Source organism: Phyllobates terribilis, unplaced genomic scaffold, assembly GCF_046119375.1.
Source record: "Phyllobates terribilis strain yellow unplaced genomic scaffold, ASM4611937v1 Scaffold_11__3_contigs__length_659146591, whole genome shotgun sequence".
NCBI lineage: Eukaryota > Metazoa > Chordata > Amphibia > Anura > Dendrobatidae > Phyllobates > Phyllobates terribilis.
In genome coordinates, this window is record NW_027362771.1 from 604,941,742 (window position 1) to 604,964,343 (window position 22,602).

The 22,602-nt window shown below is 38.5% G+C and overlaps 15 non-coding genes across 15 annotated transcripts; all 15 read right to left on the bottom strand.

Annotated features, from left to right (window-relative positions):
* Nucleotides 1-819: 819 nt before the first annotated feature.
* On the bottom strand, nucleotides 820-891 carry TRNAD-GUC (transfer RNA aspartic acid (anticodon GUC)). The gene has a single exon. It is a non-coding gene; the product is annotated as a tRNA-Asp (tRNA).
* Nucleotides 892-2,257: 1,366 nt separating this feature from the next.
* TRNAD-GUC (transfer RNA aspartic acid (anticodon GUC)) lies at nucleotides 2,258-2,329 on the bottom strand. The gene has a single exon. It is a non-coding gene; the product is annotated as a tRNA-Asp (tRNA).
* A 1,364-nt stretch (nucleotides 2,330-3,693) lies between these two features.
* TRNAD-GUC (transfer RNA aspartic acid (anticodon GUC)) lies at nucleotides 3,694-3,765 on the bottom strand. The gene has a single exon. It is a non-coding gene; the product is annotated as a tRNA-Asp (tRNA).
* Nucleotides 3,766-6,569: 2,804 nt separating this feature from the next.
* On the bottom strand, nucleotides 6,570-6,641 carry TRNAD-GUC (transfer RNA aspartic acid (anticodon GUC)). Its single transcript has one exon. It is a non-coding gene; the product is annotated as a tRNA-Asp (tRNA).
* A 1,366-nt stretch (nucleotides 6,642-8,007) lies between these two features.
* On the bottom strand, nucleotides 8,008-8,079 carry TRNAD-GUC (transfer RNA aspartic acid (anticodon GUC)). The gene has a single exon. It is a non-coding gene; the product is annotated as a tRNA-Asp (tRNA).
* A 1,373-nt stretch (nucleotides 8,080-9,452) lies between these two features.
* On the bottom strand, nucleotides 9,453-9,524 carry TRNAD-GUC (transfer RNA aspartic acid (anticodon GUC)). The gene has a single exon. It is a non-coding gene; the product is annotated as a tRNA-Asp (tRNA).
* A 1,371-nt stretch (nucleotides 9,525-10,895) lies between these two features.
* TRNAD-GUC (transfer RNA aspartic acid (anticodon GUC)) lies at nucleotides 10,896-10,967 on the bottom strand. The gene has a single exon. It is a non-coding gene; the product is annotated as a tRNA-Asp (tRNA).
* A 1,364-nt stretch (nucleotides 10,968-12,331) lies between these two features.
* On the bottom strand, nucleotides 12,332-12,403 carry TRNAD-GUC (transfer RNA aspartic acid (anticodon GUC)). The gene has a single exon. It is a non-coding gene; the product is annotated as a tRNA-Asp (tRNA).
* A 1,366-nt stretch (nucleotides 12,404-13,769) lies between these two features.
* TRNAD-GUC (transfer RNA aspartic acid (anticodon GUC)) lies at nucleotides 13,770-13,841 on the bottom strand. Its single transcript has one exon. It is a non-coding gene; the product is annotated as a tRNA-Asp (tRNA).
* Nucleotides 13,842-15,214: 1,373 nt separating this feature from the next.
* On the bottom strand, nucleotides 15,215-15,286 carry TRNAD-GUC (transfer RNA aspartic acid (anticodon GUC)). The gene has a single exon. It is a non-coding gene; the product is annotated as a tRNA-Asp (tRNA).
* A 1,371-nt stretch (nucleotides 15,287-16,657) lies between these two features.
* TRNAD-GUC (transfer RNA aspartic acid (anticodon GUC)) lies at nucleotides 16,658-16,729 on the bottom strand. The gene has a single exon. It is a non-coding gene; the product is annotated as a tRNA-Asp (tRNA).
* Nucleotides 16,730-18,093: 1,364 nt separating this feature from the next.
* On the bottom strand, nucleotides 18,094-18,165 carry TRNAD-GUC (transfer RNA aspartic acid (anticodon GUC)). The gene has a single exon. It is a non-coding gene; the product is annotated as a tRNA-Asp (tRNA).
* A 1,366-nt stretch (nucleotides 18,166-19,531) lies between these two features.
* Nucleotides 19,532-19,603, bottom strand: TRNAD-GUC (transfer RNA aspartic acid (anticodon GUC)). Its single transcript has one exon. It is a non-coding gene; the product is annotated as a tRNA-Asp (tRNA).
* Nucleotides 19,604-20,969: 1,366 nt separating this feature from the next.
* TRNAD-GUC (transfer RNA aspartic acid (anticodon GUC)) lies at nucleotides 20,970-21,041 on the bottom strand. Its single transcript has one exon. It is a non-coding gene; the product is annotated as a tRNA-Asp (tRNA).
* A 1,373-nt stretch (nucleotides 21,042-22,414) lies between these two features.
* TRNAD-GUC (transfer RNA aspartic acid (anticodon GUC)) lies at nucleotides 22,415-22,486 on the bottom strand. The gene has a single exon. It is a non-coding gene; the product is annotated as a tRNA-Asp (tRNA).
* Between the last annotated feature and the right edge of the window lie 116 nt (nucleotides 22,487-22,602).

The following is a 22,602-nucleotide window of genomic DNA, read 5'->3' on the forward strand; positions in this document are numbered from 1 at the left end:
GGACTCGAAATCCAATGGGGTTTTCCCGCACAGGTTCAAATCCTGTTCACAGCGATGTATTTTATACAGAGAGAGTCAAGTTCTTTCAGAAAAAATTCACAAAAACATTGAGAAATATCCAAAACCAGTCTCTAAAACACTTTATTGCCATCCAAAACATGTTGCAACTAAGAAACTGCTGAATAAGAAGAAACCTACTTCAGACATAGACCTACTTGTGAAGGTGACCTTTAAGGAGCCATTCCCAGCCCGTACAGGGATCAAACCCCCAATTTTGTTTTTATTAACACCACGATTTGACCAACTGAGCTAACCGGCCATGTTTGTAGGATTAACCAATACAGGAAGGACTGGAAACATGCGCAAATGCAACCATTCTGTTTTTGTGGGATGAATTTTTCCCACATGTGGTGATTCTTGGTGGTACAGTGGCGGCAAAAAAAATCTTTACATTTGTGCAGTAAAAAAAAACTTTACGTGTAAAATCCGCATCATGATTTCACTTCTTAAAAGTGCACACAATGAAGGAGATAATCAAAAACTATATAATAGCAAAGCTGGCTTAGTAAAATGTAAATATCAATACTAATTAATTAAAATACTAATTGTAACGAAATATCCACAATAAAACACTTGAACGTTAAGATTTTGTGGTTTCGTTGAAGTTGTAAAGATTTTTTTTGCCGGCACTGTAGATGCCTCTGTAATGAGTGACAATCAAACAATAAAATATAAACAGCTTGTGAATAAAAATATATTGTTGGAAGAATTAAGTTTTCATTCCAGAGTTCCAGAGTCCAGAGTAAGAATATAATAAATCTCCCCGTCAGGGAATCGAACCCTGGTCTCCCGCGTGACAGGCGGGGATACTTGCCACTATACTAACGAGGATTGGTTGCGTCTTGTCCTCTGACACCACATGACTAGAAAGTAAACATGAGGTATGTGAGTGATGATGTGAACCACTGTGGGCTCTGCTCATTTTCCATTTTTGCGCTTTCATTTGTGCAAAAAGCCATAACTTTCTTTATTTTTCTGTAGATGTAGCCGCATGAGGGCTTGCTTTCTACAAGACAAGTTGTAGCTTTGAATTACACTAGCCATTTTACCATATCATGTACTATCATGTACATATATATATATGTCATTGTGATATATACAAAACCAACCACTAAAGCACTCCAGATAAATCAAAAAACCTTAGCGGAAACCCTTCAGTGCCGTCTTGTCATCCGACCCGTTCGCTCATTCCACTTGAAAAGAAGTATGAAATTAGTTATGTTCCATATGTCCCAAGAGATTGACCTTTTCTCTTTCCTCCTCAGAAACCTCACATCAGACCTGTCGCTGTCTGTAAGGCAATTTGCTGGTGAGGAAACCCTCCCACAGCTTAGTTAGTAAATGGAAGACCCAACTCACTGGACTTGGTTAAGGCGTTGGACTCGAAATCCAATGGGGTTTTCCCGCACAGGTTCAAATCCTGTTCACAGCGATGTATTTTATACAGAGAGAGTCAAGTTCTTTCAGAAAAAATTCACAAAAACATTGAGAAATATCCAAAACCAGTCTCTAAAACACTTTATTGCCATCCAAAACATGTTGCAACTAAGAAACTGCTGAATAAGAAGAAACCTACTTCAGACATAGACCTACTTGTGAAGGTGACCTTTAAGGAGCCATTCCCAGCCCGTACAGGGATCAAACCCCCAATTTTGGTTTTATTAACACCACGATTTGACCAACTGAGCTAACCGGCCATGTTTGTAGGATTAACCAATACAGGAAGGACTGGAAACATGCGCAAATGCAACCATTCTGTTTTTGTGGGATGAATTTTTCCCACATGTGGTGATTCTTGGTGGTACAGTGGCGGCAAAAAAAATCTTTACATTTGTGCAGTAAAAAAAAACTTTACGTGTAATATCCGCATCATGATTTCACTTCTTAAAAGTTCACACAATGAAGGAGATAATCAAAAACTATATAATAGCAAAGCTGGCTTAGTAAAATGTAAATATCAATACTAATTAATTAAAATACTAATTGTAACGAAATATCCACAATAAAACACTTGAACGTTAAGATTTTGTGGTTTCGTTGAAGTTGTAAAGATTTTTTTTGCCGCCACTGTAGATGCCTCTGTAATGAGTGACAATCAAACAATAAAATATAAACAGCTTGTGAATAAAAATATATTGTTGGAAGAATTAAGTTTTCGTTCCAGAGTTCCAGAGTCCAGAGTAAGAATATAATAAATCTCCCCGTCAGGGAATCGAACCCTGGTCTCCCGCGTGACAGGCGGGGATACTTGCCACTATACTAACGAGGATTGGTTGCGTCTTGTCCTCTGACACCACATGACTAGAAAGTAAACATGAGGTATGTGAGTGATGATGTGAACCACTGTGGGCTCTGCTCATTTTCCATTTTTGCGCTTTCATTTGTGCAAAAAGCCATAACTTTCTTTATTTTTCTGTAGATGTAGCCGCATGAGGGCTTGCTTTCTACAAGACAAGTTGTAGCTTTGAATTACACTAGCCATTTTACCATATCATGTACTATCATGTACATATATATATATGTCATTGTGATATATACAAAACCAACCACTAAAGCACTCCAGATAAATCAAAAAACCTTAGCGGAAACCCTTCAGTGCCGTCTTGTCATCCGACCCGTTCGCTCATTCCACTTGAAAAGAAGTATGAAATTAGTTATGTTCCATATGTCCCAAGAGATTGACCTTTTCTCTTTCCTCCTCAGAAACCTCACATCAGACCTGTCGCTGTCTGTAAGGCAATTTGCTGGTGAGGAAACCCTCCCACAGCTTAGTTAGTAAATGGAAGACCCAACTCACTGGACTTGGTTAAGGCGTTGGACTCGAAATCCAATGGGGTTTTCCCGCACAGGTTCAAATCCTGTTCACAGCGATGTATTTTATACAGAGAGTCAAGTTCTTTCAGAAAAAATTCACAAAAACATTGAGAAATATCCAAAACCAGTCTCTAAAACACTTTATTGCCATCCAAAACATGTTGCAACTAAGAAACTGCTGAATAAGAAGAAACCTACTTCAGACATAGACCTACTTGTGAAGGTGACCTTTAAGGAGCCATTCCCAGCCCGTACAGGGATCAAACCCCCAATTTTGGTTTTATTAACACCACGATTTGACCAACTGAGCTAACCGGCCATGTTTGTAGGATTAACCAATACAGGAAGGACTGGAAACATGCGCAAATGCAATCATTCTGTTTTTGTGGGATGAATTTTTCCCACATGTGGTGATTCTTGGTGGTACAGTGGCGGCAAAAAAAATCTTTACATTTGTGCAGTAAAAAAAAACTTTACGTGTAATATCCGCATCATGATTTCACTTCTTAAAAGTTCACACAATGAAGGAGATAATCAAAAACTATATAATAGCAAAGCTGGCTTAGTAAAATGTAAATATCAATACTAATTAATTAAAATACTAATTGTAACGAAATATCCACAATAAAACACTTGAACGTTAAGATTTTGTGGTTTCGTTGAAGTTGTAAAGATTTTTTTTGCCGGCACTGTAGATGCCTCTGTAATGAGTGACAATCAAACAATAAAATATAAACAGCTTGTGAATAAAAATATATTGTTGGAAGAATTAAGTTTTCGTTCCAGAGTTCCAGAGTCCAGAGTAAGAATATAATAAATCTCCCCGTCAGGGAATCGAACCCTGGTCTCCCGCGTGACAGGCGGGGATACTTGCCACTATACTAACGAGGATTGGTTGCGTCTTGTCCTCTGACACCACATGACTAGAAAGTAAACATGAGGTATGTGAGTGATGATGTGAACCACTGTGGGCTCTGCTCATTTTCCATTTTTGCGCTTTCATTTGTGCAAAAAGCCATAACTTTCTTTATTTTTCTGTAGATGTAGCCGCATGAGGGCTTGCTTTCTACAAGACAAGTTGTAGCTTTGAATTACACTAGCCATTTTACCATATCATGTACTATCATGTACATATATATATATGTCATTGTGATATATACAAAACCAACCACTAAAGCACTCCAGATAAATCAAAAAACCTTAGCGGAAACCCTTCAGTGCCGTCTTGTCATCCGACCCGTTCGCTCATTCCACTTGAAAAGAAGTATGAAATTAGTTATGTTCCATATGTCCCAAGAGATTGACCTTTTCTCTTTCCTCCTCAGAAACCTCACATCAGACCTGTCGCTGTCTGTAAGGCAATTTGCTGGTGAGGAAACCCTCCCACAGCTTAGTTAGTAAATGGAAGACCCAACTCACTGGACTTGGTTAAGGCGTTGGACTCGAAATCCAATGGGGTTTTCCCGCACAGGTTCAAATCCTGTTCACAGCGATGTATTTTATACAGAGAGAGTCAAGTTCTTTCAGAAAAAATTCACAAAAACATTGAGAAATATCCAAAACCAGTCTCTAAAACACTTTATTGCCATCCAAAACATGTTGCAACTAAGAAACTGCTGAATAAGAAGAAACCTACTTCAGACATAGACCTACTTGTGAAGGTGACCTTTAAGGAGCCATTCCCAGCCCGTACAGGGATCAAACCCCCAATTTTGGTTTTATTAACACCACGATTTGACCAACTGAGCTAACCGGCCATGTTTGTAGGATTAACCAATACAGGAAGGACTGGAAACATGCGCAAATGCAACCATTCTGTTTTTGTGGGATGAATTTTTCCCACATGTGGTGATTCTTGGTGGTACAGTGGCGGCAAAAAAAATCTTTACATTTGTGCAGTAAAAAAAAACTTTACGTGTAATATCCGCATCATGATTTCACTTCTTAAAAGTTCACACAATGAAGGAGATAATCAAAAACTATATAATAGCAAAGCTGGCTTAGTAAAATGTAAATATCAATACTAATTAATTAAAATACTAATTGTAACGAAATATCCACAATAAAACACTTGAACGTTAAGATTTTGTGGTTTCGTTGAAGTTGTAAAGATTTTTTTTGCCGCCACTGTAGATGCCTCTGTAATGAGTGACAATCAAACAATAAAATATAAACAGCTTGTGAATAAAAATATATTGTTGGAAGAATTAAGTTTTCGTTCCAGAGTTCCAGAGTCCAGAGTAAGAATATAATAAATCTCCCCGTCAGGGAATCGAACCCTGGTCTCCCGTGTGACAGGCGGGGATACTTGCCACTATACTAACGAGGATTGGTTGCGTCTTGTCCTCTGACACCACATGACTAGAAAGTAAACATGAGGTATGTGAGTGATGATGTGAACCACTGTGGGCTCTGCTCATTTTCCATTTTTGCGCTTTCATTTGTGCAAAAAGCCATAACTTTCTTTATTTTTCTGTAGATGTAGCCGCATGAGGGCTTGCTTTCTACAAGACAAGTTGTAGCTTTGAATTACACTAGCCATTTTACCATATCATGTACTATCATGTACATATATATATATGTCATTGTGATATATACAAAACCAACCACTAAAGCACTCCAGATAAATCAAAAAACCTTAGCGGAAACCCTTCAGTTCCGTCTTGTCATCCGACCCGTTCGCTCATTCCACTTGAAAAGAAGTATGAAATTAGTTATGTTCCATATGTCCCAAGAGATTGACCTTTTCTCTTTCCTCCTCAGAAACCTCACATCAGACCTGTCGCTGTCTGTAAGGCAATTTGCTGGTGAGGAAACCCTCCCACAGCTTAGTTAGTAAATGGAAGACCCAACTCACTGGACTTGGTTAAGGCGTTGGACTCGAAATCCAATGGGGTTTTCCCGCACAGGTTCAAATCCTGTTCACAGCGATGTATTTTATACAGAGAGAGTCAAGTTCTTTCAGAAAAAATTCACAAAAACATTGAGAAATATCCAAAACCAGTCTCTAAAACACTTTATTGCCATCCAAAACATGTTGCAACTAAGAAACTGCTGAATAAGAAGAAACCTACTTCAGACATAGACCTACTTGTGAAGGTGACCTTTAAGGAGCCATTCCCAGCCCGTACAGGGATCAAACCCCCAATTTTGGTTTTATTAACACCACGATTTGACCAACTGAGCTAACCGGCCATGTTTGTAGGATTAACCAATACAGGAAGGACTGGAAACATGCGCAAATGCAACCATTCTGTTTTTGTGGGATGAATTTTTCCCACATGTGGTGATTCTTGGTGGTACAGTGGCGGCAAAAAAAATCTTTACATTTGTGCAGTAAAAAAAAACTTTACGTGTAATATCCGCATCATGATTTCACTTCTTAAAAGTTCACACAATGAAGGAGATAATCAAAAACTATATAATAGCAAAGCTGGCTTAGTAAAATGTAAATATCAATACTAATTAATTAAAATACTAATTGTAACGAAATATCCACAATAAAACACTTGAACGTTAAGATTTTGTGGTTTCGTTGAAGTTGTAAAGATTTTTTTTGCCGGCACTGTAGATGCCTCTGTAATGAGTGACAATCAAACAATAAAATATAAACAGCTTGTGAATAAAAATATATTGTTGGAAGAATTAAGTTTTCGTTCCAGAGTTCCAGAGTCCAGAGTAAGAATATAATAAATCTCCCCGTCAGGGAATCGAACCCTGGTCTCCCGCGTGACAGGCGGGGATACTTGCCACTATACTAACGAGGATTGGTTGCGTCTTGTCCTCTGACACCACATGACTAGAAAGTAAACATGAGGTATGTGAGTGATGATGTGAACCACTGTGGGCTCTGCTCATTTTCCATTTTTGCGCTTTCATTTGTGCAAAAAGCCATAACTTTCTTTATTTTTCTGTAGATGTAGCCGCATGAGGGCTTGCTTTCTACAAGACAAGTTGTAGCTTTGAATTACACTAGCCATTTTACCATATCATGTACTATCATGTACATATATATATATGTCATTGTGATATATACAAAACCAACCACTAAAGCACTCCAGATAAATCAAAAAACCTTAGCGGAAACCCTTCAGTGCCGTCTTGTCATCCGACCCGTTCGCTCATTCCACTTGAAAAGAAGTATGAAATTAGTTATGTTCCATATGTCCCAAGAGATTGACCTTTTCTCTTTCCTCCTCAGAAACCTCACATCAGACCTGTCGCTGTCTGTAAGGCAATTTGCTGGTGAGGAAACCCTCCCACAGCTTAGTTAGTAAATGGAAGACCCAACTCACTGGACTTGGTTAAGGCGTTGGACTCGAAATCCAATGGGGTTTTCCCGCACAGGTTCAAATCCTGTTCACAGCGATGTATTTTATACAGAGAGAGTCAAGTTCTTTCAGAAAAAATTCACAAAAACATTGAGAAATATCCAAAACCAGTCTCTAAAACACTTTATTGCCATCCAAAACATGTTGCAACTAAGAAACTGCTGAATAAGAAGAAACCTACTTCAGACATAGACCTACTTGTGAAGGTGACCTTTAAGGAGCCATTCCCAGCCCGTACAGGGATTAAACCCCCAATTTTGGTTTTATTAACACCACGATTTGACCAACTGAGCTAACCGGCCATGTTTGTAGGATTAACCAATACAGGAAGGACTGGAAACATGCGCAAATGCAACCATTCTGTTTTTGTGGGATGAATTTTTCCCACATGTGGTGATTCTTGGTGGTACAGTGGCGGCAAAAAAAATCTTTACATTTGTGCAGTAAAAAAAAACTTTACGTGTAATATCCGCATCATGATTTCACTTCTTAAAAGTTCACACAATGAAGGAGATAATCAAAAACTATATAATAGCAAAGCTGGCTTAGTAAAATGTAAATATCAATACTAATTAATTAAAATACTAATTGTAACGAAATATCCACAATAAAACACTTGAACGTTAAGATTTTGTGGTTTCGTTGAAGTTGTAAAGATTTTTTTTGCCGCCACTGTAGATGCCTCTGTAATGAGTGACAATCAAACAATAAAATATAAACAGCTTGTGAATAAAAATATATTGTTGGAAGAATTAAGTTTTCGTTCCAGAGTTCCAGAGTCCAGAGTAAGAATATAATAAATCTCCCCGTCAGGGAATCGAACCCTGGTCTCCCGCGTGACAGGCGGGGATACTTGCCACTATACTAACGAGGATTGGTTGCGTCTTGTCCTCTGACACCACATGACTAGAAAGTAAACATGAGGTATGTGAGTGATGATGTGAACCACTGTGGGCTCTGCTCATTTTCCATTTTTGCGCTTTCATTTGTGCAAAAAGCCATAACTTTCTTTATTTTTCTGTAGATGTAGCCGCATGAGGGCTTGCTTTCTACAAGACAAGTTGTAGCTTTGAATTACACTAGCCATTTTACCATATCATGTACTATCATGTACATATATATATATGTCATTGTGATATATACAAAACCAACCACTAAAGCACTCCAGATAAATCAAAAAACCTTAGCGGAAACCCTTCAGTGCCGTCTTGTCATCCGACCCGTTCGCTCATTCCACTTGAAAAGAAGTATGAAATTAGTTATGTTCCATATGTCCCAAGAGATTGACCTTTTCTCTTTCCTCCTCAGAAACCTCACATCAGACCTGTCGCTGTCTCTAAGGCAATTTGCTGGTGAGGAAACCCTCCCACAGCTTAGTTAGTAAATGGAAGACCCAACTCACTGGACTTGGTTAAGGCGTTGGACTCGAAATCCAATGGGGTTTTCCCGCACAGGTTCAAATCCTGTTCACAGCGATGTATTTTATACAGAGAGAGTCAAGTTCTTTCAGAAAAAATTCACAAAAACATTGAGAAATATCCAAAACCAGTCTCTAAAACACTTTATTGCCATCCAAAACATGTTGCAACTAAGAAACTGCTGAATAAGAAGAAACCTACTTCAGACATAGACCTACTTGTGAAGGTGACCTTTAAGGAGCCATTCCCAGCCCGTACAGGGATCAAACCCCCAATTTTGGTTTTATTAACACCACGATTTGACCAACTGAGCTAACCGGCCATGTTTGTAGGATTAACCAATACAGGAAGGACTGGAAACATGCGCAAATGCAACCATTCTGTTTTTGTGGGATGAATTTTTCCCACATGTGGTGATTCTTGGTGGTACAGTGGCGGCAAAAAAAATCTTTACATTTGTGCAGTAAAAAAAAACTTTACGTGTAAAATCCGCATCATGATTTCACTTCTTAAAAGTGCACACAATGAAGGAGATAATCAAAAACTATATAATAGCAAAGCTGGCTTAGTAAAATGTAAATATCAATACTAATTAATTAAAATACTAATTGTAACGAAATATCCACAATAAAACACTTGAACGTTAAGATTTTGTGGTTTCGTTGAAGTTGTAAAGATTTTTTTTGCCGCCACTGTAGATGCCTCTGTAATGAGTGACAATCAAACAATAAAATATAAACAGCTTGTGAATAAAAATATATTGTTGGAAGAATTAAGTTTTCGTTCCAGAGTTCCAGAGTCCAGAGTCCAGAGTAAGAATATAATAAATCTCCCCGTCAGGGAATCGAACCCTGGTCTCCCGCGTGACAGGCGGGAATACTTGCCACTATACTAACGAGGATTGGTTGCGTCTTGTCCTCTGACACCACATGACTAGAAAGTAAACATGAGGTATGTGAGTGATGATGTGAACCACTGTGGGCTCTGCTCATTTTCCATTTTTGCGCTTTCATTTGTGCAAAAAGCCATAACTTTCTTTATTTTTCTGTAGATGTAGCCGCATGAGGGCTTGCTTTCTACAAGACAAGTTGTAGCTTTGAATTACACTAGCCATTTTACCATATCATGTACTATCATGTACATATATATATATGTCATTGTGATATATACAAAACCAACCACTAAAGCACTCCAGATAAATCAAAAAACCTTAGCGGAAACCCTTCAGTGCCGTCTTGTCATCCGACCCGTTCGCTCATTCCACTTGAAAAGAAGTATGAAATTAGTTATGTTCCATATGTCCCAAGAGATTGACCTTTTCTCTTTCCTCCTCAGAAACCTCACATCAGACCTGTCGCTGTCTGTAAGGCAATTTGCTGGTGAGGAAACCCTCCCACAGCTTAGTTAGTAAATGGAAGACCCAACTCACTGGACTTGGTTAAGGCGTTGGACTCGAAATCCAATGGGGTTTTCCCGCACAGGTTCAAATCCTGTTCACAGCGATGTATTTTATACAGAGAGTCAAGTTCTTTCAGAAAAAATTCACAAAAACATTGAGAAATATCCAAAACCAGTCTCTAAAACACTTTATTGCCATCCAAAACATGTTGCAACTAAGAAACTGCTGAATAAGAAGAAACCTACTTCAGACATAGACCTACTTGTGAAGGTGACCTTTAAGGAGCCATTCCCAGCCCGTACAGGGATCAAACCCCCAATTTTGGTTTTATTAACACCACGATTTGACCAACTGAGCTAACCGGCCATGTTTGTAGGATTAACCAATACAGGAAGGACTGGAAACATGCGCAAATGCAACCATTCTGTTTTTGTGGGATGAATTTTTCCCACATGTGGTGATTCTTGGTGGTACAGTGGCGGCAAAAAAAATCTTTACATTTGTGCAGTAAAAAAAAACTTTACGTGTAATATCCGCATCATGATTTCACTTCTTAAAAGTTCACACAATGAAGGAGATAATCAAAAACTATATAATAGCAAAGCTGGCTTAGTAAAATGTAAATATCAATACTAATTAATTAAAATACTAATTGTAACGAAATATCCACAATAAAACACTTGAACGTTAAGATTTTGTGGTTTCGTTGAAGTTGTAAAGATTTTTTTTGCCGCCACTGTAGATGCCTCTGTAATGAGTGACAATCAAACAATAAAATATAAACAGCTTGTGAATAAAAATATATTGTTGGAAGAATTAAGTTTTCGTTCCAGAGTTCCAGAGTCCAGAGTCCAGAGTAAGAATATAATAAATCTCCCCGTCAGGGAATCGAACCCTGGTCTCCCGCGTGACAGGCGGGAATACTTGCCACTATACTAACGAGGATTGGTTGCGTCTTGTCCTCTGACACCACATGACTAGAAAGTAAACATGAGGTATGTGAGTGATGATGTGAACCACTGTGGGCTCTGCTCATTTTCCATTTTTGCGCTTTCATTTGTGCAAAAAGCCATAACTTTCTTTATTTTTCTGTAGATGTAGCCGCATGAGGGCTTGCTTTCTACAAGACAAGTTGTAGCTTTGAATTACACTAGCCATTTTACCATATCATGTACTATCATGTACATATATATATATGTCATTGTGATATATACAAAACCAACCACTAAAGCACTCCAGATAAATCAAAAAACCTTAGCGGAAACCCTTCAGTGCCGTCTTGTCATCCGACCCGTTCGCTCATTCCACTTGAAAAGAAGTATGAAATTAGTTATGTTCCATATGTCCCAAGAGATTGACCTTTTCTCTTTCCTCCTCAGAAACCTCACATCAGACCTGTCGCTGTCTGTAAGGCAATTTGCTGGTGAGGAAACCCTCCCACAGCTTAGTTAGTAAATGGAAGACCCAACTCACTGGACTTGGTTAAGGCGTTGGACTCGAAATCCAATGGGGTTTTCCCGCACAGGTTCAAATCCTGTTCACAGCGATGTATTTTATACAGAGAGTCAAGTTCTTTCAGAAAAAATTCACAAAAACATTGAGAAATATCCAAAACCAGTCTCTAAAACACTTTATTGCCATCCAAAACATGTTGCAACTAAGAAACTGCTGAATAAGAAGAAACCTACTTCAGACATAGACCTACTTGTGAAGGTGACCTTTAAGGAGCCATTCCCAGCCCGTACAGGGATCAAACCCCCAATTTTGGTTTTATTAACACCACGATTTGACCAACTGAGCTAACCGGCCATGTTTGTAGGATTAACCAATACAGGAAGGACTGGAAACATGCGCAAATGCAACCATTCTGTTTTTGTGGGATGAATTTTTCCCACATGTGGTGATTCTTGGTGGTACAGTGGCGGCAAAAAAAATCTTTACATTTGTGCAGTAAAAAAAAACTTTACGTGTAATATCCGCATCATGATTTCACTTCTTAAAAGTTCACACAATGAAGGAGATAATCAAAAACTATATAATAGCAAAGCTGGCTTAGTAAAATGTAAATATCAATACTAATTAATTAAAATACTAATTGTAACGAAATATCCACAATAAAACACTTGAACGTTAAGATTTTGTGGTTTCGTTGAAGTTGTAAAGATTTTTTTTGCCGGCACTGTAGATGCCTCTGTAATGAGTGACAATCAAACAATAAAATATAAACAGCTTGTGAATAAAAATATATTGTTGGAAGAATTAAGTTTTCGTTCCAGAGTTCCAGAGTCCAGAGTAAGAATATAATAAATCTCCCCGTCAGGGAATCGAACCCTGGTCTCCCGCGTGACAGGCGGGGATACTTGCCACTATACTAACGAGGATTGGTTGCGTCTTGTCCTCTGACACCACATGACTAGAAAGTAAACATGAGGTATGTGAGTGATGATGTGAACCACTGTGGGCTCTGCTCATTTTCCATTTTTGCGCTTTCATTTGTGCAAAAAGCCATAACTTTCTTTATTTTTCTGTAGATGTAGCCGCATGAGGGCTTGCTTTCTACAAGACAAGTTGTAGCTTTGAATTACACTAGCCATTTTACCATATCATGTACTATCATGTACATATATATATATGTCATTGTGATATATACAAAACCAACCACTAAAGCACTCCAGATAAATCAAAAAACCTTAGCGGAAACCCTTCAGTGCCGTCTTGTCATCCGACCCGTTCGCTCATTCCACTTGAAAAGAAGTATGAAATTAGTTATGTTCCATATGTCCCAAGAGATTGACCTTTTCTCTTTCCTCCTCAGAAACCTCACATCAGACCTGTCGCTGTCTGTAAGGCAATTTGCTGGTGAGGAAACCCTCCCACAGCTTAGTTAGTAAATGGAAGACCCAACTCACTGGACTTGGTTAAGGCGTTGGACTCGAAATCCAATGGGGTTTTCCCGCACAGGTTCAAATCCTGTTCACAGCGATGTATTTTATACAGAGAGAGTCAAGTTCTTTCAGAAAAAATTCACAAAAACATTGAGAAATATCCAAAACCAGTCTCTAAAACACTTTATTGCCATCCAAAACATGTTGCAACTAAGAAACTGCTGAATAAGAAGAAACCTACTTCAGACATAGACCTACTTGTGAAGGTGACCTTTAAGGAGCCATTCCCAGCCCGTACAGGGATCAAACCCCCAATTTTGGTTTTATTAACACCACGATTTGACCAACTGAGCTAACCGGCCATGTTTGTAGGATTAACCAATACAGGAAGGACTGGAAACATGCGCAAATGCAACCATTCTGTTTTTGTGGGATGAATTTTTCCCACATGTGGTGATTCTTGGTGGTACAGTGGCGGCAAAAAAAATCTTTACATTTGTGCAGTAAAAAAAAACTTTACGTGTAATATCCGCATCATGATTTCACTTCTTAAAAGTTCACACAATGAAGGAGATAATCAAAAACTATATAATAGCAAAGCTGGCTTAGTAAAATGTAAATATCAATACTAATTAATTAAAATACTAATTGTAACGAAATATCCACAATAAAACACTTGAACGTTAAGATTTTGTGGTTTCGTTGAAGTTGTAAAGATTTTTTTTGCCGCCACTGTAGATGCCTCTGTAATGAGTGACAATCAAACAATAAAATATAAACAGCTTGTGAATAAAAATATATTGTTGGAAGAATTAAGTTTTCGTTCCAGAGTTCCAGAGTCCAGAGTAAGAATATAATAAATCTCCCCGTCAGGGAATCGAACCCTGGTCTCCCGCGTGACAGGCGGGGATACTTGCCACTATACTAACGAGGATTGGTTGCGTCTTGTCCTCTGACACCACATGACTAGAAAGTAAACATGAGGTATGTGAGTGATGATGTGAACCACTGTGGGCTCTGCTCATTTTCCATTTTTGCGCTTTCATTTGTGCAAAAAGCCATAACTTTCTTTATTTTTCTGTAGATGTAGCCGCATGAGGGCTTGCTTTCTACAAGACAAGTTGTAGCTTTGAATTACACTAGCCATTTTACCATATCATGTACTATCATGTACATATATATATATGTCATTGTGATATATACAAAACCAACCACTAAAGCACTCCAGATAAATCAAAAAACCTTAGCGGAAACCCTTCAGTGCCGTCTTGTCATCCGACCCGTTCGCTCATTCCACTTGAAAAGAAGTATGAAATTAGTTATGTTCCATATGTCCCAAGAGATTGACCTTTTCTCTTTCCTCCTCAGAAACCTCACATCAGACCTGTCGCTGTCTCTAAGGCAATTTGCTGGTGAGGAAACCCTCCCACAGCTTAGTTAGTAAATGGAAGACCCAACTCACTGGACTTGGTTAAGGCGTTGGACTCGAAATCCAATGGGGTTTTCCCGCACAGGTTCAAATCCTGTTCACAGCGATGTATTTTATACAGAGAGAGTCAAGTTCTTTCAGAAAAAATTCACAAAAACATTGAGAAATATCCAAAACCAGTCTCTAAAACACTTTATTGCCATCCAAAACATGTTGCAACTAAGAAACTGCTGAATAAGAAGAAACCTACTTCAGACATAGACCTACTTGTGAAGGTGACCTTTAAGGAGCCATTCCCAGCCCGTACAGGGATCAAACCCCCAATTTTGGTTTTATTAACACCACGATTTGACCAACTGAGCTAACCGGCCATGTTTGTAGGATTAACCAATACAGGAAGGACTGGAAACATGCGCAAATGCAACCATTCTGTTTTTGTGGGATGAATTTTTCCCACATGTGGTGATTCTTGGTGGTACAGTGGCGGCAAAAAAAATCTTTACATTTGTGCAGTAAAAAAAAACTTTACGTGTAAAATCCGCATCATGATTTCACTTCTTAAAAGTGCACACAATGAAGGAGATAATCAAAAACTATATAATAGCAAAGCTGGCTTAGTAAAATGTAAATATCAATACTAATTAATTAAAATACTAATTGTAACGAAATATCCACAATAAAACACTTGAACGTTAAGATTTTGTGGTTTCGTTGAAGTTGTAAAGATTTTTTTTGCCGCCACTGTAGATGCCTCTGTAATGAGTGACAATCAAACAATAAAATATAAACAGCTTGTGAATAAAAATATATTGTTGGAAGAATTAAGTTTTCGTTCCAGAGTTCCAGAGTCCAGAGTCCAGAGTAAGAATATAATAAATCTCCCCGTCAGGGAATCGAACCCTGGTCTCCCGCGTGACAGGCGGGAATACTTGCCACTATACTAACGAGGATTGGTTGCGTCTTGTCCTCTGACACCACATGACTAGAAAGTAAACATGAGGTATGTGAGTGATGATGTGAACCACTGTGGGCTCTGCTCATTTTCCATTTTTGCGCTTTCATTTGTGCAAAAAGCCATAACTTTCTTTATTTTTCTGTAGATGTAGCCGCATGAGGGCTTGCTTTCTACAAGACAAGTTGTAGCTTTGAATTACACTAGCCATTTTACCATATCATGTACTATCATGTACATATATATATATGTCATTGTGATATATACAAAACCAACCACTAAAGCACTCCAGATAAATCAAAAAACCTTAGCGGAAACCCTTCAGTGCCGTCTTGTCATCCGACCCGTTCGCTCATTCCACTTGAAAAGAAGTATGAAATTAGTTATGTTCCATATGTCCCAAGAGATTGACCTTTTCTCTTTCCTCCTCAGAAACCTCACATCAGACCTGTCGCTGTCTGTAAGGCAATTTGCTGGTGAGGAAACCCTCCCACAGCTTAGTTAGTAAATGGAAGACCCAACTCACTGGACTTGGTTAAGGCGTTGGACTCGAAATCCAATGGGGTTTTCCCGCACAGGTTCAAATCCTGTTCACAGCGATGTATTTTATACAGAGAGTCAAGTTCTTTCAGAAAAAATTCACAAAAACATTGAGAAATATCCAAAACCAGTCTCTAAAACACTTTATTGCCATCCAAAACATGTTGCAACTAAGAAACTGCTGAATAAGAAGAAACCTACTTCAGACATAGACCTACTTGTGAAGGTGACCTTTAAGGAGCCATTCCCAGCCCGTACAGGGATCAAACCCCCAATTTTGGTTTTATTAACACCACGATTTGACCAACTGAGCTAACCGGCCATGTTTGTAGGATTAACCAATACAGGAAGGACTGGAAACATGCGCAAATGCAACCATTCTGTTTTTGTGGGATGAATTTTTCCCACATGTGGTGATTCTTGGTGGTACAGTGGCGGCAAAAAAAATCTTTACATTTGTGCAGTAAAAAAAAACTTTACGTGTAATATCCGCATCATGATTTCACTTCTTAAAAGTTCACACAATGAAGGAGATAATCAAAAACTATATAATAGCAAAGCTGGCTTAGTAAAATGTAAATATCAATACTAATTAATTAAAATACTAATTGTAACGAAATATCCACAATAAAACACTTGAACGTTAAGATTTTGTGGTTTCGTTGAAGTTGTAAAGATTTTTTTTGCCGCCACTGTAGATGCCTCTGTAATGAGTGACAATCAAACAATAAAATATAAACAGCTTGTGAATAAAAATATATTGTTGGAAGAATTAAGTTTTCGTTCCAGAGTTCCAGAGTCCAGAGTCCAGAGTAAGAATATAATAAATCTCCCCGTCAGGGAATCGAACCCTGGTCTCCCGCGTGACAGGCGGGAATACTTGCCACTATACTAACGAGGATTGGTTGCGTCTTGTCCTCTGACACCACATGACTAGAAAGTAAACATGAGGTATGTGAGTGATGATGTGAACCACTGTGGGCTCTGCTCATTTTCCATTTTTGCGCTTTCATTTGTGCAAAAAGCCATAACTTTCTTTATTTTTCTGTAGATGTAGCCGCATGAGGGCTTGCTTTCTACAAGACAAGTTGTAGCTTTGAATTACACTAGCCATTTTACCATATCATGTACTATCATGTACATATATATATATGTCATTGTGATATATACAAAACCAACCACTAAAGCACTCCAGATAAATCAAAAAACCTTAGCGGAAACCCTTCAGTGCCGTCTTGTCATCCGACCCGTTCGCTCATTCCACTTGAAAAGAAGTATGAAATTAGTTATGTTCCATATGTCCCAAGAGATTGACCTTTTCTCTTTCCTCCTCAGAAACCTCACATCAGACCTGTCGCTGTCTGTAAGGCAATTTGCTGGTGAGGAAACCCTCCCACAGCTTAGTTAGTAAATGGAAGACCCAACTCACTGGACTTGGTTAAGGCGTTGGACTCGAAATCCAATGGGGTTTTCCCGCACAGGTTCAAATCCTGTTCACAGCGATGTATTTTATACAGAGAGTCAAGTTCTTTCAGAAAAAATTCACAAAAACATTGAGAAATATCCAAAACCAGTCTCTAAAACACTTTATTGCCATCCAAAACATGTTGCAACTAAGAAACTGCTGAATAAGAAGAAACCTACTTCAGACATAGACCTACTTGTGAAGGTGACCTTTAAGGAGCCATTCCCAGCCCGTACAGGGATCAAACCCCCAATTTTGGTTTTATTAACACCACGATTTGACCAACTGAGCTAACCGGCCATGTTTGTAGGATTAACCAATACAGGAAGGACTGGAAACATGCGCAAATGCAACCATTCTGTTTTTGTGGGATGAATTTTTCCCACATGTGGTGATTCTTGGTGGTACAGTGGCGGCAAAAAAAATCTTTACATTTGTGCAGTAAAAAAAAACTTTACGTGTAATATCCGCATCATGATTTCACTTCTTAAAAGTTCACACAATGAAGGAGATAATCAAAAACTATATAATAGCAAAGCTGGCTTAGTAAAATGTAAATATCAATACTAATTAATTAAAATACTAATTGTAACGAAATATCCACAATAAAACACTTGAACGTTAAGATTTTGTGGTTTCGTTGAAGTTGTAAAGATTTTTTTTGCCGGCACTGTAGATGCCTCTGTAATGAGTGACAATCAAACAATAAAATATAAACAGCTTGTGAATAAAAATATATTGTTGGAAGAATTAAGTTTTCGTTCCAGAGTTCCAGAGTCCAGAGTAAGAATATAATAAATCTCCCCGTCAGGGAATCGAACCCTGGTCTCCCGCGTGACAGGCGGGGATACTTGCCACTATACTAACGAGGATTGGTTGCGTCTTGTCCTCTGACACCACATGACTAGAAAGTAAACATGAGGTATGTGAGTGATGATGTGAACCACTGTGGGCTCTGCTCATTTTCCATTTTTGCGCTTTCATTTGTGCAAAAAGCCATAACTTTCTTTATTTTTCTGTAGATGTAGCCGCATGAGGGCTTGCTTTCTACAAGACAAGTTGTAGCTTTGAATTACACTAGCCATTTTACCATATCATGTACTATCATGTACATATATATATATGTCATTGTGATATATACAAAACCAACCACTAAAGCACTCCAGATAAATCAAAAAACCTTAGCGGAAACCCTTCAGTGCCGTCTTGTCATCCGACCCGTTCGCTCATTCCACTTGAAAAGAAGTATGAAATTAGTTATGTTCCATATGTCCCAAGAGATTGACCTTTTCTCTTTCCTCCTCAGAAACCTCACATCAGACCTGTCGCTGTCTGTAAGGCAATTTGCTGGTGAGGAAACCCTCCCACAGCTTAGTTAGTAAATGGAAGACCCAACTCACTGGACTTGGTTAAGGCGTTGGACTCGAAATCCAATGGGGTTTTCCCGCACAGGTTCAAATCCTGTTCACAGCGATGTATTTTATACAGAGAGAGTCAAGTTCTTTCAGAAAAAATTCACAAAAACATTGAGAAATATCCAAAACCAGTCTCTAAAACACTTTATTGCCATCCAAAACATGTTGCAACTAAGAAACTGCTGAATAAGAAGAAACCTACTTCAGACATAGACCTACTTGTGAAGGTGACCTTTAAGGAGCCATTCCCAGCCCGTACAGGGATCAAACCCCCAATTTTGGTTTTATTAACACCACGATTTGACCAACTGAGCTAACCGGCCATGTTTGTAGGATTAACCAATACAGGAAGGACTGGAAACATGCGCAAATGCAACCATTCTGTTTTTGTGGGATGAATTTTTCCCACATGTGGTGATTCTTGGTGGTACAGTGGCGGCAAAAAAAATCTTTACATTTGTGCAGTAAAAAAAAACTTTACGTGTAATATCCGCATCATGATTTCACTTCTTAAAAGTTCACACAATGAAGGAGATAATCAAAAACTATATAATAGCAAAGCTGGCTTAGTAAAATGTAAATATCAATACTAATTAATTAAAATACTAATTGTAACGAAATATCCACAATAAAACACTTGAACGTTAAGATTTTGTGGTTTCGTTGAAGTTGTAAAGATTTTTTTTGCCGGCACTGTAGATGCCTCTGTAATGAGTGACAATCAAACAATAAAATATAAACAGCTTGTGAATAAAAATATATTGTTGGAAGAATTAAGTTTTCGTTCCAGAGTTCCAGAGTCCAGAGTAAGAATATAATAAATCTCCCCGTCAGGGAATCGAACCCTGGTCTCCCGCGTGACAGGCGGGGATACTTGCCACTATACTAACGAGGATTGGTTGCGTCTTGTCCTCTGACACCACATGACTAGAAAGTAAACATGAGGTATGTGAGTGATGATGTGAACCACTGTGGGCTCTGCTCATTTTCCATTTTTGCGCTTTCATTTGTGCAAAAAGCCATAACTTTCTTTATTTTTCTGTAGATGTAGCCGCATGAGGGCTTGCTTTCTACAAGACAAGTTGTAGCTTTGAATTACACTAGCCATTTTACCATATCATGTACTATCATGTACATATATATATATGTCATTGTGATATATACAAAACCAACCACTAAAGCACTCCAGATAAATCAAAAAACCTTAGCGGAAACCCTTCAGTGCCGTCTTGTCATCCGACCCGTTCGCTCATTCCACTTGAAAAGAAGTATGAAATTAGTTATGTTCCATATGTCCCAAGAGATTGACCTTTTCTCTTTCCTCCTCAGAAACCTCACATCAGACCTGTCGCTGTCTGTAAGGCAATTTGCTGGTGAGGAAACCCTCCCACAGCTTAGTTAGTAAATGGAAGACCCAACTCACTGGACTTGGTTAAGGCGTTGGACTCGAAATCCAATGGGGTTTTCCCGCACAGGTTCAAATCCTGTTCACAGCGATGTATTTTATACAGAGAGAGTCAAGTTCTTTCAGAAAAAATTCACAAAAACATTGAGAAATATCCAAAACCAGTCTCTAAAACACTTTATTGCCATCCAAAACATGTTGCAACTAAGAAACTGCTGAATAAGAAGAAACCTACTTCAGACATAGACCTACTTGTGAAGGTGACCTTTAAGGAGCCATTCCCAGCCCGTACAGGGATCAAACCCCCAATTTTGGTTTTATTAACACCACGATTTGACCAACTGAGCTAACCGGCCATGTTTGTAGGATTAACCAATACAGGAAGGACTGGAAACATGCGCAAATGCAACCATTCTGTTTTTGTGGGATGAATTTTTCCCACATGTGGTGATTCTTGGTGGTACAGTGGCGGCAAAAAAAATCTTTACATTTGTGCAGTAAAAAAAAACTTTACGTGTAATATCCGCATCATGATTTCACTTCTTAAAAGTTCACACAATGAAGGAGATAATCAAAAACTATATAATAGCAAAGCTGGCTTAGTAAAATGTAAATATCAATACTAATTAATTAAAATACTAATTGTAACGAAATATCCACAATAAAACACTTGAACGTTAAGATTTTGTGGTTTCGTTGAAGTTGTAAAGATTTTTTTTGCCGCCACTGTAGATGCCTCTGTAATGAGTGACAATCAAACAATAAAATATAAACAGCTTGTGAATAAAAATATATTGTTGGAAGAATTAAGTTTTCGTTCCAGAGTTCCAGAGTCCAGAGTAAGAATATAATAAATCTCCCCGTCAGGGAATCGAACCCTGGTCTCCCGCGTGACAGGCGGGGATACTTGCCACTATACTAACGAGGATTGGTTGCGTCTTGTCCTCTGACACCACATGACTAGAAAGTAAACATGAGGTATGTGAGTGATGATGTGAACCACTGTGGGCTCTGCTCATTTTCCATTTTTGCGCTTTCATTTGTGCAAAAAGCCATAACTTTCTTTATTTTTCTGTAGATGTAGCCGCATGAGGGCTTGCTTTCTACAAGACAAGTTGTAGCTTTGAATTACACTAGCCATTTTACCATATCATGTACTATCATGTACATATATATATATGTCATTGTGATATATACAAAACCAACCACTAAAGCACTCCAGATAAATCAAAAAACCTTAGCGGAAACCCTTCAGTGCCGTCTTGTCATCCGACCCGTTCGCTCATTCCACTTGAAAAGAAGTATGAAATTAGTTATGTTCCATATGTCCCAAGAGATTGACCTTTTCTCTTTCCTCCTCAGAAACCTCACATCAGACCTGTCGCTGTCTCTAAGGCAATTTGCTGGTGAGGAAACCCTCCCACAGCTTAGTTAGTAAATGGAAGACCCAACTCACTGGACTTGGTTAAGGCGTTGGACTCGAAATCCAATGGGGTTTTCCCGCACAGGTTCAAATCCTGTTCACAGCGATGTATTTTATACAGAGAGAGTCAAGTTCTTTCAGAAAAAATTCACAAAAACATTGAGAAATATCCAAAACCAGTCTCTAAAACACTTTATTGCCATCCAAAACATGTTGCAACTAAGAAACTGCTGAATAAGAAGAAACCTACTTCAGACATAGACCTACTTGTGAAGGTGACCTTTAAGGAGCCATTCCCAGCCCGTACAGGGATCAAACCCCCAATTTTGGTTTTATTAACACCACGATTTGACCAACTGAGCTAACCGGCCATGTTTGTAGGATTAACCAATACAGGAAGGACTGGAAACATGCGCAAATGCAACCATTCTGTTTTTGTGGGATGAATTTTTCCCACATGTGGTGATTCTTGGTGGTACAGTGGCGGCAAAAAAAATCTTTACATTTGTGCAGTAAAAAAAAACTTTACGTGTAAAATCCGCATCATGATTTCACTTCTTAAAAGTGCACACAATGAAGGAGATAATCAAAAACTATATAATAGCAAAGCTGGCTTAGTAAAATGTAAATATCAATACTAATTAATTAAAATACTAATTGTAACGAAATATCCACAATAAAACACTTGAACGTTAAGATTTTGTGGTTTCGTTGAAGTTGTAAAGATTTTTTTTGCCGCCACTGTAGATGCCTCTGTAATGAGTGACAATCAAACAATAAAATATAAACAGCTTGTGAATAAAAATATATTGTTGGAAGAATTAAGTTTTCGTTCCAGAGTTCCAGAGTCCAGAGTCCAGAGTAAGAATATAATAAATCTCCCCGTCAGGGAATCGAACCCTGGTCTCCCGCGTGACAGGCGGGAATACTTGCCACTATACTAACGAGGATTGGTTGCGTCTTGTCCTCTGACACCACATGACTAGAAAGTAAACATGAGGTATGTGAGTGATGATGTGAACCACTGTGGGCTCTGCTCATTTTCCATTTTTGCGCTTTCATTTGT